This window comes from Salvelinus fontinalis, unplaced genomic scaffold, assembly GCF_029448725.1.
Source record: "Salvelinus fontinalis isolate EN_2023a unplaced genomic scaffold, ASM2944872v1 scaffold_0247, whole genome shotgun sequence".
In the NCBI taxonomy this organism is placed as follows: Eukaryota; Metazoa; Chordata; class Actinopteri; order Salmoniformes; family Salmonidae; genus Salvelinus; species Salvelinus fontinalis.
The window spans coordinates 119,913-140,300 of NW_026600456.1; the positions used below are offsets into that span (position 1 = coordinate 119,913).

The following is a 20,388-nucleotide window of genomic DNA, read 5'->3' on the forward strand; positions in this document are numbered from 1 at the left end:
AGTACCAGTACTGAGTTGATGTGCAGAGGTACTAGGTAATTGAGGTAGATATGTACATATAGGTAGGGGTGAAGTGACTAGGCAACAGGATAGATAATAGACGGTGGTAGCAGCATATGTGGTGAAAGCGAGTGTGTGTGTGGGGTCAGTATGTGTGTTGGGATGTGAACTGTGAGCTGTGTGTGTGTGTGAGCACGTGGGTCCAGTGTGTGTGTGTTGGGGTGTGAGCTGTGTGTGTGTGTGTGTGTGAGCACGTGGGTCGAGTCCAGTGTGTGTGTGAGCTGTGTGTGTGTGAGCATGTGGGTAGAGTTCAGTGTGTGTGTGAGTCTTGTTTAGCAGTCTTCTGGTTTGGGGATAGAATCTGGTCAGTCCTGTTGGTTCCAGACATCGGTACCGTGTGGTAGCAGAGAGAACAGTCTACGACTTGGGTGGCCTTCCTCTGACACCGCCTGGTATACCGGTACCCGCCCCAGTGATGTCATCACGTGAACAGCTGTTCTTCTTCTAGTAGCCTACAGACAACGAAGATGTAGTATTGTTGTGTTTCACGTCATCAGTGCAGCACCCTGTATAATAACTCATCAACTGTGACTGTATCCAGTTAGTATTCTGGTAATATATGTACGGTGCAGTCAGAAAGTATTCAGACCCCTTCACTTTTCCCACATTTTGTTACGTTACAGCTTTATTCTAATATGGATTCACTTTTTTTCCCCTCCCTCATCAATCTACACACCATACCCCATAATGACATCACCATACCCCATAATGACATCACCATACCCCATAATGACATCACAATACCCCATAATGCAAAGCAAAAACAGTTTAGACTTTTTTTCAAATGTGTTTAAAATTTAAAATCTAATTTACGTAAGTATTCAGACCCTTTACTCAGTACTTTGTTGAAGCACCTTTGTCAGCGATTACAGCCTTGAGTCTTCTTGGGTATGATGCTACAAGCTTGGCACCTGTATTTGGGGAGTTTCTCCCATTCTTCTCTGCAGATCCTCTCAGGCTCTGTCAGGTTGGATGGGGAGCGTCGCTGCACAGCTATTTTCAGGTCTCTCCAGAGATGTTCAATCAAATTCAATTCCAATCTCTGGCTGGGTCACTCAAGGACATTCAGAGACTTGTCCCGAAGCCACTCCTACGTTGTCTTGGCTGTGTGCTTAGTGTTGTTGTCCTGTTGGAAGGTGAATCTTCGCCCCAGTCTGAGGTCCTGAGTGCTCTGGAGCAGGTTTCATCAAGGATCTCTCTGTACTTTGCTCCGTTCATCTTTGCCTCGATCCTGACTAGTCTCCCAGTCCCTGCCACTGAAAAACATCCCCACAGCATGATGCCACCACCACCATGCTTCACCGTAGGGATGGTGCCAGGTTTCCTCCAGACGTGACACTTGTTTCTCATGGTCTGAGAGTCTTTAGGTGCCTTTTGGAAAACTCCAACCAGGCTGTCATGTGCCTTTTACTGAGGAGTGGCTTCCGTCTGGCCACTCTACCATAAAGGCCTGATTGGTGGAGTGCTGCGGAGTTGGTTGTCCTTCTGGAAGGTTCTCCCATCTCCACAGAGGAACTCTGGAGCTTTGTCAGAGTGACCATTGGGTTCTTGGTTACCTCCCTGACCAAGGCCCTTCTCCCCTGATTGCTCAGTTTGGCCGGGCGGCCAGCTCTAGGAAGAGTCTTGGTGGTTAAAAAAATATTGGGAATCTTCAATACTGCAGAAATGTTTTGGTTGCCTTCCCCAGATCGGTGCCTCGACACAATCCTGTCTCGGAGCTCTACGTATTTCTGTTTATTTATTTAAGACATTTGCAAACATTTCTAAAAACTTGTTTTTGCTTTGTCATTATGGGGTTTTGTGTAGATTGGTGAGTATTTTTGTTTATTTCATCAATTTTAGAATAAGGCTTTAACATAACAGAATGTGGGGGAGAAAATCACAGGGTCTGAATACTTTCTGAATGCTCTGTGTGTCCCTTATGAGTACCGGTAGCCTAGTTTAATTCATATGATTATTATTGGCAATCTCATCAACTGGTGTTACTGCTGATGTTGTTTACAACATATTATAATGTTTTATGAAGGCGTGACTGTATCCATCACAGTATTGATGTGAACGTGTCCTGTTGGCCAGCGCTCAGTGTACACAGTTTGGTACAGTAACCAGGACTGTGGTGACTCAGTGTACACGGTTTGGTACAGTAACCAGGACTGTGGTGACTCAGTGTACACGGTTTGGTACAGTAACCAGGACTGTGGTGACTCAGTGTACACGGTTTGGTACAGTAACCAGGACTGTGGTGACTCAGTGTACACGGTTTGGTACAGTAACCAGGACTGTGGTGACTCAGTGTACACGGTTTGGTACAGTAACCAGGACTGTGGTGACTCAGTGTACACGGTTTGGTACAGTAACCAGGACTGTGGTGACTCAGTGTACACGGTTTGGTACAGTAACCAGGACTGTGGTGACTCAGTGTACACGGTTTGGTACAGTAACCAGGGCTGTGGTGACTCAGTGTACACGGTTTGGTACAGTAACCAGGGCTGTGGTGACTCAGTGTACACGGTTTGGTACAGTAACCAGGGCTGTGGTGACTCAGTGTACACGGTTTGGTACAGTAACCAGGGCTGTGGTGACTCAGTGTACACGGTTTGGTACAGTAACCAGGGCTGTGGTGACTCAGTGTACACGGTTTGGTACAGTAACCAGGGCTGTGGTGACTCAGTGTACACGGTTTGGTACAGTAACCAGGACTGTGGTGACTCAGTGTACACGGTTTGGTACAGTAACCAGGACTGTGGTGACTCAGGAGTAGAGGTTTTAACACGGTCTACCTGACATCTATAAAAGGACACTACAGGACCACCATGGGTCTGTCTGTTTTGGTTTTGTTTCATTATTTCCCTACACATTGATGACCTCCCCATAAGGAGTAGAAAGTAGTGTGGTTTGTTTTACCATATACTGTGACATCAGCATGGTGCTATACATAGCTGTGCTGTGAGGACAGAGCCCCCAGCATACAGCCCCCAGCATACAGCCCCCAGCGGTGCTGTGAGAACAGAGCCACCAGCATACAGCCCCCAGCGGTGCTGTGAGAACAGAGCCCCCAGCATACAGCCCCCAGCAGTGCTGTGAGAACAGAGCCCCCAGCATACAGCCCCCAGCGGTGCTGTGAGGACAGAGCCCCCAGCATACAGCCCCCAGCATACAGCCCCCAGCGGTGCTGTGAGAACAGAGCCACCAGCATACAGCCCCCAGCGGTGCTGTGAGAACAGAGCCCCCAGCATACAGCCCCCAGCAGTGCTGTGAGAACAGAGCCCCCAGCATACAGCCCCCAGCGGTGCTGTGAGAACAGAGCCCCCAGCATACAGCCCCCAGCGGTGCTGTGAGAACAGAGCCCCCAGCATACAGCCCCCAGCGGTGCTGTGAGAACAGAGCCCCCAGCATACAGCCCCCAGCGGTGCTGTGAGAACAGAGCCCCCAGCATACAGCCCCCAGCGGTGCTGTGAGAACAGAGCCCCCAGCATACAGCCCCCAGCGGTGCTGTGAGAACAGAGCCCCCAGCATACAGCCCCCAGCGGTGCTGTGAGAACAGAGCCCCCAGCATACAGCCCCCAGCGGTGCTGTGAGAACAGAGCCCCCAGCATACAGCCCCCAGCGGTGCTGTGAGAACAGAGCCCCCAGCATACAGCCCCCAGCGGTGCTGTGAGAACAGAGCCCCCAGCATACAGCCCCCAGTGGTGCTGTGAGAACAGAGCCCCCAGCATACAGCCCCCAGCGGTGCTGTGAGAACACAGCCCAGAGCATACAGCCCCCAGCGGTGCTGTGAGAACACAGCCCAGAGCATACAGCCCCCAGCGGTGCTGTGAGAACACAGCCCAGAGCATACAGCCCCCAGCGGTGCCGTGAGAACAGAGCCCCCAGCGGTGCTGTGAGAGCAGAACCCCCAGTTAAGCGGACCGGTGCTTGTACAGTCGGCGTTACTTAACATGAATGTCATTTACAGGAGGCTTCATTGCTCATCCAGCAGTGATTTATGGGGGTTCTGCTGCGCTGCTACAGAACCTGGGAGGAGAGACACTCACTCACATGGGCTCTGGTCTAATGTAGTGCAGTAAACAGGGAATAGGGCTCTGGTCTAACGTAGTGCAGTAAACAGGGAATAGAGCTCTGGTCTAATGTAGTGCAGTAAACAGGGAATAGGGCTCTGGTCTAATGTAGTGCAGGTAACAGGGAATAGGGCTCTGGTCTAATGTAGTGCAGTAAACAGGGAATAGGGCTCTGGTCTAATGTAGTGCAGGTAACAGGGAATAGGGCTCTGGTCTAACGTAGTGCAGGTAACAGGGAATAGGGCTCTGGTCTAATGTAGTGCAGGTAACAGGGAATAGGGCTCTGGTCTAATGTAGTGCAGTAAACAGGGAATAGGGCTCTGGTCTAACGTAGTGCAGTAAACAGGGAATAGGGCTCTGGTCTAATGTAGTGCAGGTAACAGGGAATAGGGCTCTGGTCTAATGTAGTGCAGGTAACAGGGAATAGGGCTCTGGTCTAACGTAGTGCAGTAAACAGGGAATAGGGCTCTGGTCTAATGTAGTGCAGTAAACAGGGAATAGGGCTCTGGTCTAACGTAGTGCAGGTAACAGGGAATAGGGCTCTGGTCTAACGTAGTGCAGGTAACAGGGAATAGGGCTCTGGTCTAACGTAGTGCAGGTAACAGGGAATAGGGCTCTGGTCTAACGTAGTGCAGGTAACAGGGAATAGGGCTCTGGTCTAATGTAGTGCAGGTAACAGGGAATAGGGCTCTGGTCTAATGTAGTGCAGTAAACAGGGAATAGGGCTCTGGTCTAACGTAGTGCAGTAAACAGGGAATAGGGCTCTGGTCTAATGTAGTGCAGGTAACAGGGAATAGGGCTCTGGTCTAATGTAGTGCAGGTAACAGGGAATAGGGCTCTGGTCTAACGTAGTGCAGTAAACAGGGAATAGGGCTCTGGTCTAATGTAGTGCAGTAAACAGGGAATAGGGCTCTGGTCTAACGTAGTGCAGGTAACAGGGAATAGGGCTCTGGTCTAACGTAGTGCAGGTAACAGGGAATAGGGCTCTGGTCTAACGTAGTGCAGGTAACAGGGAATAGGGCTCTGGTCTAACGTAGTGCAGGTAACAGGGAATAGGGCTCTGGTCTAATGTAGTGCAGGTAACAGGGAATAGGGCTCTGGTCTAATGTAGTGCAGGTAACAGGGAATAGGGCTCTGGTCTAATGTAGTGCAGGTAACAGGGAATAGGGCTCTGGTCTAATGTAGTGCAGGTAACAGGGAATAGGGCTCTGGTCTAATGTAGTGCAGGTAACAGGGAATAGGGCTCTGGTCTAATGTAGTGCAGGTAACAGGGAATAGGGCTCTGGTCTAATGTAGTGCAGGTAACAGGGAATAGGGCTCTGGTCTAACGTAGTGCAGGTAACAGGGAATAGGGCTCTGGTCTAACGTAGTGCAGGTAACAGGGAATAGGGCTCTGGTCTAACGTAGTGCAGGTAACAGGGAATAGGGCTCTGGTCTAACGTAGTGCAGGTAACAGGGAATAGGGCTCTGGTCTAACGTAGTGCAGGTAACAGGGAATAGGGCTCTGGTCTAATGTAGTGCAGGTAACAGGGAATAGGGCTCTGGTCTAATGTAGTGCAGTTAACAGGGAATAGGGCTCTGGTCTAATGTAGTGCAGGTAACAGGGAATAGGGCTCTGGTCTAATGTAGTGCAGTAAACAGGGAATAGGGCTCTGGTCTAATGTAGTGCAGGTAACAGGGAATAGGGCTCTGGTCTAATGTAGTGCAGTAAACAGGTAACAGGGTGCCATTTGGCCCAGTCTCAGCCCTGTATGTGTCCAACAGAATCACACCACTGTCTGTTCATCTATCAGGCGTTTTGTTAGACAGTTTCTCAGTGGCCTTTAGCAGCGGTTTCCCCTCTCTAGTAACAATAATAACCGTCTTCACACCGCGTCTGCGTCCCAAACACCACACTGTCCCCTCTATAGAGGGGCTCTGGTAGGAGTTAGTGCTCTATATATGGGATAGGGTGCCATTTGGGACGAAGGCTGTGTGATTTATTTGCATGCGGGGAGCTGCTATTGTAGTTTATTCCTTCCTAGATGCTGCTGTGATTGGCTGTTAAAGGCTTCTCTCCCCTTCAATGGGACGGTTTTAACCGGTGTGTTTCAACACCATTTCTATGCTAATGCTGTGGGTGGTGAGTTGCAGTGTGTTCTGTGTGTGACTACATTGTGTTGGTGTGTGACCTTTTCTTACCTTCCACCTGCTGTGTCAGGTTAAGAGTCTACTGGTCTCTTAGGACCAATTGGGGAGGGGGGGGACGTGAGAGAGAGAGAGACTCTCAATTCCAATAACCCCTCTTAGCCCTCCCCTCGTTTTCGAGTGTCCCTCGGTGGGGGAGTGTCCCTCAGACGGAGCGTTTAGTCGTAGGGAGAGATAAATAGCCCTATGGAATGGGACATCACTCATGCACAGCAGACGCCGCCACAGGATTGCTTACCTCGCAGTTCATTGAAGACGAGACTTGTGTTTTTCTCAATGCCAGTACTGACGGCAGTAATGGCTTTCCACATACTGTATTTGTCATGCAACAACACCTACTTACCATATGAGAAACAAATGAGAACTGCAAAACAACGATGTGCCTGTAATGTACGCATTCCCTGGCTGTGGTTCAATGTAGAGTGGTAATGTAGCTGTCCTCTGGCTGTGGTTCAATGTAGAGTGGTAATGTAGCTGTCCTCTGGCTGTGGTTCAATGTGGAGTGGTAATGTTGCTGTCCTCTGGCTGTGGTTCAATGTGGAGTGGTAATGTAGCTGTCCTCTGGCTGTGGTTCAATGTGGAGTAGTAATGTAGCTGTGGTTCAATGTGGAGTGGTAATGTAGCTGTCCTCTGGCTGTGGTTCAATGTGGAGTAGTAATGTAGCTGTCCTCCGGCTGTGGTTCAATGTGGAGTAGTAATGTAGCTGTCCTCTGGCTGTGGTTCAATGTGGAGTAGTAATGTAGCTGTGGTTCAATGTGGAGTGGTAATGTAGCTGTCCTCTGGCTGTGGTTCAATGTGGAGTGGTAATGTAGCTGTCCTCTGGCTGTGGTTCAATGTGGAGTGGTAATGTAGCTGTCCTCTGGCTGTGGTTCAATGTGGAGTAGTAATGTAGCTGTCCTCTGGCTGCGGTTCAATGTAGCGTGGTAATGTAGCTGTCCTCTGGCTGTGGTTCAATGTGGAGTGGTACTGTTGCTGTGGTTCAATGTAGAGTGGTAATGTAGCTGTCCTCTGGCTGTGGTTCAATGTGGAGTAGTAATGTAGCTATCCTCTGGCTGTGGTTCAATGTGGAGTAGTAATGTAGCTGTCCTCTGGCTGCGGTTCAATGTGGAGTGGTAATGTAGCTGTCCTCTGGCTGTGGTTCAATGTGGAGTGGTAATGTAGCTGTCCTCTGGCTGTGGTTCAATGTAGTGTGGTAATGTAGCTGTCCTCTGGCTGTGGTTCAATGTGGAGTGGTAATGTAGCTGTCCTCTGGCTGTGGTTCAATGTGGAGTAGTAATGTAGCTGTCCTCTGGCTGTGGTTCAATGTGGAGTAGTAATTTGACAGTCGCATTTCCTTCACTCTGTAATTTTCTGCAATTTCTATGGGATTAATGATTAACCAGTTGGAGCAATTAAAACCAGTGTTCTGAACTATTATTTATACCAAACGTTTTAGGGTCCATACAGATGGGCCACACAGCTCCATAGGCATGTTTATCTTTTCATCATCCACTACACAATAAGCTAGAACATAGTTAGCTACGTTACAAACATCTTCAATCTCTAACTTTACTACAATAAAGAACAATGACTAGTGTTTGACTTTGAAACATGTTTTAAAGAACAGCAAGGCAAGCTTACAACATTGTTCATTTAATTTGTAGTAAATGCTTTAGCTAGATTCTTTTACATCCACTGGTTCACAAGATGACCGCTTGGTTTGCTGGTTTATGGAAGTACCATACTATAATAATGTTCCATTTTAACAATGGAAAAAAAAAATACAATTTCTCAGGCAAGAATGCCCTGGGAGGGATCTAAGTGAGGAGGGGAAAACAGAACTAGCTTTTATTGGCAGAGAGGTTTGGAACTCTTTTTGTTATTGGTCTATTAACCAATCTACCGCATTGTGATGTCACCATGGAAAGCCGAGACTCCCGCCCATGCCAACCTGCTGATCAGAAGGTCCTGTGTATATAGGGTTTTTTCAACGAGAAACTATCAGGAAATAAAACTGATAAAATGTTTTCACTCTTTTACAGTGTCAGTTTCATCAGCTCTTGTACAATATGATATAAAACACATCAGTTGTACGATATGAAACACTGAATTTGAACCACACTGGGCCTTTCAAACAACACAAATGACAATTCATTCAAATGTCAACCTTCCATATATAGCAAGCTAAATGTATAGCTAGCTGGCTAATGTGAGCTAGTCGGATAGCTTGTTGGATAGCGATTTTCGTAAATTAAATTAATGACAACAAAAATGCATAATCGTTGCTCAATACATTAACATTAACAACATTTGATGTCGCTGCCGATCCCCAAGAACGACTTTGAGATCGTTCTACCAGAAAACGCAGAGACTGAACTGGAGGAAATGGAGACGGAGACTGGATACATGGAGGATGCCTCAGAGATAGAGCTACGCAAACAGGCTGCCCGGGATGCAGAGCAGGAGAAAGAGCTGAAGCTGAGACACACTGCTGTACAGAGGATTCTACCCAGACCATCAGAGGTGAATGAGTCTATCCTGCGTCCGTTGGGAACAGATCCTCTGTCAGAACTGCAGCAGGCTGAGGAGATGCTCAAGAAGGAGATGATCACTATGCTGCACTTTGACTGTCTACACCACCCACCAGCCAACCAACAGCGCAGCAAACAACGAGGGCCTGCCTCCACCTCCAACAACGCAGAACACATCGCCCACCTGGACAGACACCCCTACAAGCCAATCAGCAATGAGGAGCTGGCACATGCCAGTGAGTTGCTGAGCCAGGAGATGGAGGTGGTGAAGGCAGGTATGGGTCATGGGGACCTGTCCATGGAGGCCTACAGCCAGGTGTGGGAGGAGTGTTACGGCCAGGTGCTGTACCTCTCCGCCCAGAGCCGCTACACCAGGGCCAACCTGGCCTCCAAGAAGGACCGCATAGACTCCCTGGAAAAGAAACTAGAGATCAACCGAGGCCACATGACGTGTGAGGCCCGTCGCGCTGCTCGTCTGGAGCGTCGTCTCAAGGTGTTACTAGGAGGGTACCAGTCCCGTGCTGTAGGCCTACTGAAGCAGCATGGTGAACTGTGGGAGCAGGTTGAGCAGGCAGCTACGGAGCTCCACACCTTCACTGAGCTGAAGAAACAAGAAGACACAGCGATACCCCGCAGACAAGAGGCTCTAAGGGAGGACGTGGAGAGACAGCAGGAGAGAGAAAAGGAGCTTCAGCAGAGATATGGAGACTTGCTGCTGGAGAAAGAAGCTCTGCTGTCTGCTAAATACTAACACACACCCCTACTAGAAACCCCATACATGCTTTCTATACACACACACAAATCACTAACACATATTATAAAAACATGTTAAGCAAATGCACACATACTGGAGAAAGTGTCTGCTCAAACACAGGGTCCCGTGTGGCTCAGTTGGTGGAGCATGGCGTTTGCAACGCCAGGGTTGTGGGCTCATTCCCCACGGGGGGACCAGGATGAATATGTATGAACTTTCCAATTTGTAAGTCGCTCTGGATAAGAGCGTCTGCTAAATGACTTAAAATGTAAAAAAATGTAAAAAAAAAACATATTCCTGTTAAATGTACATAATTATTTGCATGATTTGTTATGAAGTTATAATTACTTATTTGCTTCCATCCTAGTATAGGAATACTCATCCACAGATAAAAGGCCATTACAATCAGCTTTCATTTGTAATCAACCTTTTTCCCAAATATCAATTAGGAATGTTTCCATGTCACTGAATTGGCACCAGGAGTCTGGAGGAGTTACAGAATGGACCCTCCTATAGTTCTTCACTGTGTAATCCTCGACCCGCCTGTCTCTGTCCTCATTTTCTCTCCTGGCCGGAGTGGGATTAGGCCACCCGTTATACCCCTATAAATGGCACCCTATTCCCTATGAAGTGCACTACTTTCTAAAGTACTTTATAGGGAACGGGGTTGTCGTTTGGGACGGAACCTCACTCTCTCCTCTGCTTTTAATGAGCCAAACTGAGCACAGTTGAGTTTATTTGAAATGGCTCTGAATATTAAAATCACAGAGTATATTACAGCTGGCAGAGGTTTTTAATGAGTTGCACGCCTTAACAACTGTGTTGTTGGTTTTCTGGGGTTGCAGGACTATTCAAACAGGCTAATTAACGTTGCATCACACTACTGTCACAAATGTCACCCTATTCCCTATATAGTGTACCTCTTTTGAAGCAGTGCACTATAAAGGGAATAGGCTACCATTTTGCCAGATGGCGTTTTTTATATTTGTTTATTTTTCATTAGCATCATCGCTAACGGCTACAGAAAGTGGTAGACAAACGGGCGCACACAGACAGGGGCGTTCCTGTGACCTGGCCTCTTCAGGAAGTTGAAGGAATTTATTCATCACTGACTTATCTTCATGTTTTATGATCATTTTGGGAAAATTATAGAATTTTCTAGAAGTTCAATACATTTAGGTGATGTCCTACTAGCTTCAATGCATTGTAGGTGATGTCCTACTAGCTTCAATACATTGTAGGTGATGTCCTACTAGCTTCAATACATTGTAGGTGATGTCCCACTAGCTTCAATACATTGTAGGTGATGTCCCACTAGCTTCAATGCATTGTAGGTGATGTCCCACTAGCTTCAATGCATTGTAGGTGATGTCCCACTAGCTTCAATACATTGTAGGTGATGTCCCACTAGCTTCAATGCATTGTAGGTGATGTCTACTAGCTTCAATGCATTGTAGGTGATGTCCTACTAGCTTCAATGCATTGTAGGTGATGTCCTACTAGCTTCAATGCATTGTAGGTGATGTCCTACTAGCTTCAATGCATTGTAGGTGATGTCCCACTAGCTTCAATGCATTGTAGGTGATGTCCCACTAGCTTCAATACATTGTAGGTGATGTCCCACTAGCTTCAATACATTGTAGGTGATGTCCCACTAGCTTCAATACATTGTAGGTGATGTCCCACTAGCTTCAATACATTGTAGGTGATGTCCCACTAGCTTCAATGCATTGTAGGTGATGTCCCACTAGCTTCAATGCATTGTAGGTGATGTCCTACTAGCTTCAATGCACTGTAGGTGATGTCCTACTAGCTTCAATGCACTGTTGGTGATGTCCTACTAGCTTCAATACACTGTTGGTGATGTCCTACTAGCTTCAATACATTGTAGGTGATGTCCTACTCGCTTCAATAGTTAAATGTTTTAATATTGTTGAATTCTGTTTTAATGTCTGGATTCCGTGATCCCGTTGTCCGCAACGCAGATCTTTGTAGGGCCCTACATTTGGGACGCAGCCCCTGTCTGAACCCACTGTATGATATGCATAACACTAGTCACTGAGCCTACCTTCTATAGTACAGAGATGTTACTGAACTAAGTGTGTTCGTGTTTCCACAAGCAGCAGACAGTGTTTCCCCGTGCTACGCCCCGATGTGAAGCAACCGTTGTCAGACCTGGTGTTTTTTTTTTTTACCTGTTACATGTTTAGTCTGTTAAGAGTCACTATTCAATTTCCATGAAAAGTCAATGGAGCTCTTCAATAATTCATGGAGGAACAAGTCCTAGTTGGTATCATCTTAACCATAGAAAAGACTCTCCCCACGTCCCAAATGACAGCCTGTTAACTATTTAGTGCACTACTTTTGACCAGAGCCCTGTGGACTATAAAGGGAATAGGGTGGTGCCATTTGGGACACAGCCATTGGTTGTGGGGCTGTTGGCACTAGAAGTAGTTTACTCCACACATCAGCCAGACACTAACAACACACAGTTAAGTCCTGTGACTTGTAGTAGTCTACAGGGTGGATCTGAGTACAGCTTAGTGAAGGACTGTTATGGCCTTCTGTAGTAGTCTACAGGGTGGATCTGAGTACAGCTTAGTGAAGGACTGTTATGGCCTTCTGTAGTAGTCTACAGGGTGGATCTGAGTACAGCTTAGTGAAGGGCTTCTGTAGTAGTCTACAGGGTGGATCTGAGTACAGCTTAGTGAAGGGCTTCTGTAGTAGTCTACAGGGTGGATCTGAGTACAGCTTAGTGAAGGACTTCTGTAGTAGTCTACAGGCTGGATCTGAGTACAGCTTAGTGAAGGACTGTTATGGGCTTCTGTAGTGGTCTACAGGCTGGATCTGAGTACAGCTTAGTGAAGGACTGTTATGGGCCTCTGTAGTAGTCTACAGGGTAGATCTGAGCACAGCTTAGTGAAGGACTTAAGTGGTTGTCACAATATTGGATTCTGTAGTGGCAGAATCCAATACTGGACACGCTTGTTCCCTGAGACCAGAGACTCTGAGCTTCTCTTCCAGACAAGCTTGTTCCCTGAGACCAGAGACTCTCTGAGCTTCTCTTCCAGACACGCTTGTTCCCTGAGACCAGAGACTCTCTGAGCTTCTCTTCCAGACAAGCTTGTTCCCTGAGACCAGAGACCCAACTTTCACTGGGGGCGTGGGATTTTATCATTTTATCCCCCCCCCCCCACACTTCTAAACCAAAGTTGCTCCCCTGAAACCACCGACTCCTGGAGCTTCTCTTCCAGACTCGTCTCATGATGAGTCCATGATACAGACACTCTGAGGATTGAACTTTCCTCCTCTATTCTCTATCATATCTCACTTATTCTAACTTTTCTCTCTCTTTCTCTCTCTCTCTCTCTCTCTCTCTCTTTCTTTCTCCCTCTTTCTCTCTCTTTCTCTCTCTCTTTCTTTTTTTCTGTCCTCCCTATTAGGTCTACCACAGATGCCTCCCTCCTCCAGGTCAGCCCCCACAGCAGAGCTATGTCCCAGTCCTTTGAGAACCTTCTAGATGATGCCACCTTCGGACTTATTACGGTACAACCTGCACACCCTAGTCTACACCTGCCTCCTCACACCCTAGTCTACACCTGCCTCCTCACACCCTAGTCTACACCTGCCTCCTCACACCCTAGTCTACACCTGCCTCCTCACACCCTAGTCTACACCTGCCTCCTCACACCCTAGTCTACACCTGCCTCCTCACACCCTAGTCTACACCTGCCTCCTCACACCCTAGTCTACACCTGCCTCCTCACACCCTAGTCTACACCTGCCTCCTCACACCCTAGTCTACACCTGCCTCCTCACACCCTAGTCTACACCTGCCTCCTCACACCCTAGTCTACACCTGCCTCCTCACACCCTAGTCTACACCTGCCGCCTCACACCCTAGTCTACACCTGCCGCCTCACACCCTAGTCTACACCTGCCGCCTCACACCCTAGTCTACACCTGCCTCCTCACACCCTAGTCTACACCTGCCTCCTCACACCCTAGTCTACACCTGCCTCCTCACACCCTAGTCTACACCTGCCTCCTCACACCCTAGTCTACACCTGCCTCCTCACACCCTAGTCTACACCTGCCTCCTCACACCCTAGTCTACACCTGCCTCCTCACACCCTAGTCTACACCTGCCTCCTCACACCCTAGTCTACACCTGCCTCCTCACACCCTAGTCTACACCTGCCTCCTCACACCCTAGTCTACACCTGCCTCCTCACAGCCTAGTCTACACCTGCCTCCTCACAGCCTAGTCTACACCTGCCTCCTCACAGCCTAGTCTACACCTGCCTCCTCACAGCCTAGTCTACACCTGCCTCCTCACAGCCTAGTCTACACCTGCCGCCTCACACCCTAGTCTACACCTGCCGCCTCACACCCTAGTCTACACCTGCCGCCTCACACCCTAGTCTACACCTGCCGCCTCACACCCTAGTCTACACCTGCCGCCTCACACCCTAGTCTACACCTGCCGCCTCACACCCTAGTCTACACCTGCCGCCTCACACCCTAGTCTACACCTGCCGCCTCACACCCTAGTCTACACCTGCCGCCTCACACCCTAGTCTACACACACCCTTGCCGCCTCACACCCTAGTCTACACACACCCTTGCCGCCTCACACCCTAGTCTACACACACCCTTGCCGCCTCACACCCTAGTCTACACACACCCTTGCCGCCTCACACCCTAGTCTACACACACCCTTGCCGCCTCACACCCTAGTCTACACACACCCTTGCCGCCTCACACCCTAGTCTACACACACCCTTGCCGCCTCACACCCTAGTCTACACACACCCTTGCCTCACTCAATACAGTCAATTCCTCCTTCACGCTCCAGCAATACTTTCCCATGTAGTCACTGCCTTCATTCCCCTACCTCCCGGTCCTCTATACGGCCCCCTCCCGGCCTCTATACGGCCCCCTCCCGGCCGGCCTCTATACGTTCTCCTCCCGGCCGGCCTCTATACTGTCTCAGGGTTCACAGAACAACTCTGCTGTTATTTTAATGAGTTTGTTCTGAGCAGGGCAGTGACTTAATGAGAGCAGCACATTTTGTTGGTTTGTTTTATGAGGCCTCTCTGAAAGCCTGGGTAGGAGAAATGAAATGTGTCCCAAATGGCACCCTATCCCCTTTATAGTCCATAGGGCTCTGGACTAAAGTAGTGTACTATATAGGGAATAGGGCTCTGGTCTAAAGTAGTGCACTATATAGGGAATAGGGCTCTGGTCTAAAGTAGTGCACTATATAGGGAATGGGGCTCTGGTCTAAAGTAGTGCACTATATAGGGAATAGGGCTCTGGTCTAAAGTAGTGCACTATATAGGGAATAGGGCTCTGGTCAAAAGTAGTGCACTATATAGGGAATAGGGCCCTGGTCTAAAGCAGTGCACTATATAGGGAATGGGGCTCTGGTCTAAAGTAGTGCACTATATAGGGAATAGGGCTCTGGTCTAAAGTAGTGTGCTATATAGGGTGCTTTTTGGTGTGCAGTCTTGCTCGGAATAGGGGAGAACTGGATAATAAAGGATGGGGGTTACAGGGGGGTACATGCTCTGAATAGGGGAGAACTGGATAATAAAGGATGGGGGTTACAGGGGGGTACATGCTCTGAATAGGGGAGAACTGGGTAATAAAGGATGGGGGTTACAGGGGGGGTACATGCTCTGAATAGGGGAGAACTGGGTAATAAAGGATGGGGGTACATGCTCTGAATAGGGGAGAACTGGGTAATAAAGGATGGGGGTTACAGGGGGGGTACATGCTCTGAATAGGGGAGAACTGGGTAATAAAGGATGGGGGTTACAGGGGGGGTACATGATCTGAATAGGGGAGAACTGGATAATAAAGGATGGGGGTTACAGGGGGGGTACTTGCTCTGAATATGGGAGAACTGGGTAATAAAGGATGGGGGTTACAGGGGGGGGTACATGCTCTGAATAGAGGAGAACTGGGTAATAAAGGATGGGGGTTACAGGGGGGGTACATGCTCTGAATAGGGGAGAACTGGGTAATAAAGGATGGGGGTTACAGGGGGGTACATGCTCTGAATAGGGGAGAACTGGGTAATAAAGGATGGGGGTTACAGGGGGTACATGCTCTGAATAGGGGAGAACTGGGTAATAAAGGATGGGGGTTACAGGGGGGGTACATGCTCTGAATAGGGGAGAACTGGGTAATAAAGGATGGGGGTTACAGGGGGGTACATGCTCTGAATAGGGGAGAACTGGAAAATAAAGGATGGGGGTTACAGGGGGGTACATGCTCTGAATAGGGGAGAACTGGGTAATAAAGGATGGGGGTTACAGGGGGTACATGCTCTGAATAGGGGAGAACTGGGTAATAAAGGATGGGGGTTACAGGGGGGGTACATGCTCTGAATAGGGGAGAACTGGGTAATAAAGGATGGGGGTTACAGGGGGGGTACATGCTCTGAATAGGGGAGAACTGGGTAATAAAGGATGGGGGTTACAGGGGGTACATGCTCTGAATAGGGGAGAACTGGGTAATAAAGGATGGGGGTTACAGGGGGGTACATGCTCTGAATAGGGGAGAACTGGGTAATAAAGGATGGGGGTTACAGGGGGTACATGCTCTGAATAGGGGAGAACTGGGTAATAAAGGATGGGGGTTACAGGGGGGGTACATGCTCTGAATAGGGGAGAACTGGGTAATAAAGGATGGGGGTTACAGGGGGGTACATGCTCTGAATAGGGGAGAACTGGAAAATAAAGGATGGGGGTTACAGGGGGGTACATGCTCTGAATAGGGGAGAACTGGGTAATAAAGGATGGGGGTTACAGGGGGTACATGCTCTGAATAGGGGAGAACTGGGTAATAAAGGATGGGGGTTACAGGGGGGGTACATGCTCTGAATAGGGGAGAACTGGGTAATAAAGGATGGGGGTTACAGGGGGGGTACATGCTCTGAATAGGGGAGAACTGGGTAATAAAGGATGGGGGTTACAGGGGGTACATGCTCTGAATAGGGGAGAACTGGGTAATAAAGGATGGGGGTTACAGGGGGGGGTACATGCTCTGAATAGGGGAGAACTGGAAAATAAAGGATGGGGGTTACAGGGGGGTACATGCTCTGTATAGGGGAGAACTGGGTAATAAAGGATGGGGGTTACAGGGGGTACATGCTCTGAATAGGGGAGAACTGGGTAATAAAGGATGGGGGTTACAGGGGGGGTACATGCTCTGAATAGGGGAGAACTGGGTAATAAAGGATGGGGGTTACAGGGGGGGTACATGCTCTGAATAGGGGAGAACTGGGTAATAAAGGATGGGGGTTACAGGGGGTACATGCTCTGAATAGGGGAGAACTGGGTAATAAAGGATGGGGGTTACAGGGGGGGGTACATGCTCTGAATAGGGGAGAACTGGAAAATAAAGGATGGGGGTTACAGGGGGGGGGGTACATGCTCTGAATGGGGGAGAACTGGATAATAAAGGATGGGGGTTACAGGGGGGGGGGTACATGCTCTGAATGGGGGAGAACTGGATAATAAAGGATGGGGGTTACAGGGGGGGGTACATGCTCTGAATAGGGGAGAACTGGATAATAAAGGATGGGGGTTACAGAGGGGGGTACATGCTCTGAATGGGGGAGAACTGGATAATAAAGGATGGGGGTTACAGGGGGGGGGGGGGTACATGCTCTGAATGGGGGAGAACTGGATAATAAAGGATGGGGGTTACAGGGGGGTACATGCTCTGAATAGTGGAGAACTGGGTAATAAACCTTGTACGCCATCAGCACCAGGCTACATGGCCGGCAGACAGAGGGAATAGTTGGCAGGAGTTGTTTTTAGGTCGCCTCAGGGACTTTTAACTGCATATCATTTATCTATTGTCCTTCTCGTTGACATTTTGACTCTTGTAATACAAATCTTTTCCCTGTTTGAAATATAACCTCCTTCAGCGCAGGTCTTAGTGTTGTCCTTAATAATTAACAGTGGGCCGTGCCTCTGCTCTCGCCAAACCAACCGGGACACGTTTTTAACGGCATCTGCTAATGCGTTGTGGGCAGATAACAGGCCTGACTGTAGTGGCACATTGTTTTAGATCCCGACTGCGCGTTATGGAATAGCGGCGACATCTCATAGACATTAGGTTGGCTGCCGAGGCTGAGTGAGAGTACTGTACTCATTATCATTAAGGTTCACGGTGCCTCCCTCCCCGGCCCAGCCTTCTCTCTCTCCTGCCCTATATCAGTATTACAGGAGCCATTTAGTAAAGCAGGGATTGTGGAGGAGAAGCTAATGAGCCTTGACTTGCTAATACCGTTGGGTGGCCTCTCTTCACAAAGGGGTTAACGCTGCTGGAATATTGTTTTCTAATACGACTAAAAAATCCAATTGCAAAGATGAATGAGCAGCGTCTCAGCCGGCCGGTAACCAACGGCAGCAGAAATGGATTGGCCTGTTTTCAATAAAGTCTTTGATTCTTGTGGTACTTTTGTAGCGAGAGTATTAAAAAAAATGAGGCCTTGAAAAGCATTAGTTTTCTTGGTGATGTGATATTGTAGGCTTTTACTTCTTCATAGTAAGAGTACGCAGTCTGGAGAGTTGGAGGTGTTTCAGGCAGCGGGGGGGGGGGGGTCGGGGGATGGTTCTAGGTTGGGAGTGTTTCAGGCAGCGGGGGGGGGGGGATGGTACTAGGTTGGGAGTGTTTCAGGCAGCGGGGGGGGGATGGTACTAGGTTGGGAGTGTTTCAGGCAGCGAGGGGGGGGGGGTCGGGGGATGGTACTAGGTTGGGGGTGTTTCAGGCAGCGGGGGGGGGGGGGGGGGGGTACTAGGTTGGGAGTGTTTCAGGCAGCGGGGGGGGGGGGGGGATGGTACTAGGTTGGGAGTGTTTCAGGCAGCGGGGGTGGGGGGGGGGATGGTACTAGGTTGGGAGTGTTTCAGGCAGCGGGGGGGGGGGGTCGGGGGATGGTACTAGGTTGGGAGTGTTTCAGGCAGCGGGGGGGGGGGGGGTCGGGGGATGGTACTAGGTTGGGAGTGTTTCAGGCAGCGGGGGGGTCGGGGGATGTTACTAGGTTGGGAGTGTTTCAGGTAGCGGGGGGGGGGTGGTACTAGGTTGGGAGTGTTTCAGGCAGCGGGGGGGGATGGTACTAGGTTGGGAGTGTTTCAGGCAGCGGGGGGGGTCGGGGGATGGTACTAGGTTGGGAGTGTTTCAGGCAGCGGGGGGGTGGTACTAGGTTGGGAGTGTTTCAGGCAGCGGGGGGGGGTGGTACTAGGTTGGGAGTGTTTCAGGCAGCGGGGGGGGGGGGGGTGGTACTAGGTTGGGAGTGTTTCAGGCAGCGGGGGGGGGGATGGTACTAGGTTGGGAGTGTTTCAGGCAGCGGGGGGGGGGGGGGGATGGTACTAGGTTGGGAGTTTCAGGCAGCGGGGGGGGGGGGTGGTACTAGGTTGGGAGTGTTTCAGGCAGCGGGGGGGGGGGATGGTACTAGGTTGGGAGTGTTTCAGGCAGCGGGGGGGGGGTGGTACTAGGTTGGGAGTGTTTCAGGCAGCGGGGGGGGGGGGGGGTGGGGGTCGGGGGATGGTACTAGGTTGGGAGTGTTTCATGCAGCGGGGGGGGGGGGGTGGTACTAGGTTGGGAGTGTTTCAGGCAGCGGGGGGGGGGGGGTGGTACTAGGTTGGGAGTGTTTCAGGCAGCGGGGGGGGGGGGTGGTACTAGGTTGGGAGTGTTTCAGGCAGCGGGGGGGGGGGGATGGTACTAGGTTGGGAGTTTCAGGCAGCGGGGGGGGTGGTACTAGGTTGGGAGTGTTTCAGGCAGCGGGGGGGGGGTGGTACTAGGTTGGGAGTGTTTCAGGCAGCGGGGGGGGGGGGGTCGGGGGATGGTACTAGGTGGGGAGTGTTTCAGGCAGCGGGGGATGGTACTAGGTTGGGAGTGTTTCAGGCAGCGGGGGGGGGGTCGGGGGATGGTACTAGGTTGGGAGTGTTTCAGGCAGCGGGGGGGGGGTCGGGGGATGGTACTAGGTTGGGAGTGTTTCAGGCAGCGGGGGGGGGGGGGGTCGGGGGATGGTACTAGGTTGGGAGTGTTTCAGGCAGCGGGGGGGGGGGGTCGGGGGATGGTACTAGGTTGGGAGTGTTTCAGGCAGCGGGGGGGGGGGTCGGGGGATGGTACTAGGTTGGGAGTGTTTCAGGCAGCGGGGGGGGGGTCGGGGGATGGTACTAGGTTGGGAGTGTTTCAGGCAGCGGGGGGGGGGGGTCGGGGGATGGTACTAGGTTGGGAGTGTTTCAGGCAGCGGGGGGGGGGGGGGGGTCGGGGGATGGTACTAGGTTGGGAGTGTTTCAGGCAGCGGGGGGGGGGGGTCGGGGGATGGTACTAGGTTGGGAGTGTTTCAGGCAGCGGGGGGGGGGGGGTCGGGGGATGGTACTAGGTTGGGAGTGTTTCAGGCAGCGGGGGGGTTCGGGGGATGGTACTAGGTTGGGAGTGTTTCAGGCAGCGGGGGGGGGGTCGGGGGATGGTACTAGGTTGGGAGTGTTTCAGGCAGCGGGGGGGTTGGGGGGGGGTCGGGGGATGGTACTAGGTTGGGAGTCTGTGTTTCAGGCAGCGGGGGGGGTCGGGGGATGGTACTAGGTTGGGAGTGTTTCAGGCAGCGGGGGGGGGTCGGGGGATGGTACTAGGTTGGGAGTGTTTCAGGCAGCGGGGGGGTTGGGGGGTGCTGTGGGCACTTCCAAAGGTAACATTTCACACCTGTGATGAGGTGAAAATAGTGTAGCTAAAATAAGCTCTTGTCATCTTTAAAGTGCTTATAATGAGACGGCAGCTAAAATACATCTGTCTGGTG

General features: G+C 50.4%; 1 pseudogene; it reads left to right on the forward strand.

Annotated features, from left to right (window-relative positions):
- The window catches only part of LOC129844896 (TBC1 domain family member 15-like), a 72,912-nt pseudogene that overhangs the window by 10,469 nt on the left and 42,055 nt on the right, over positions 1–20,388 (forward strand).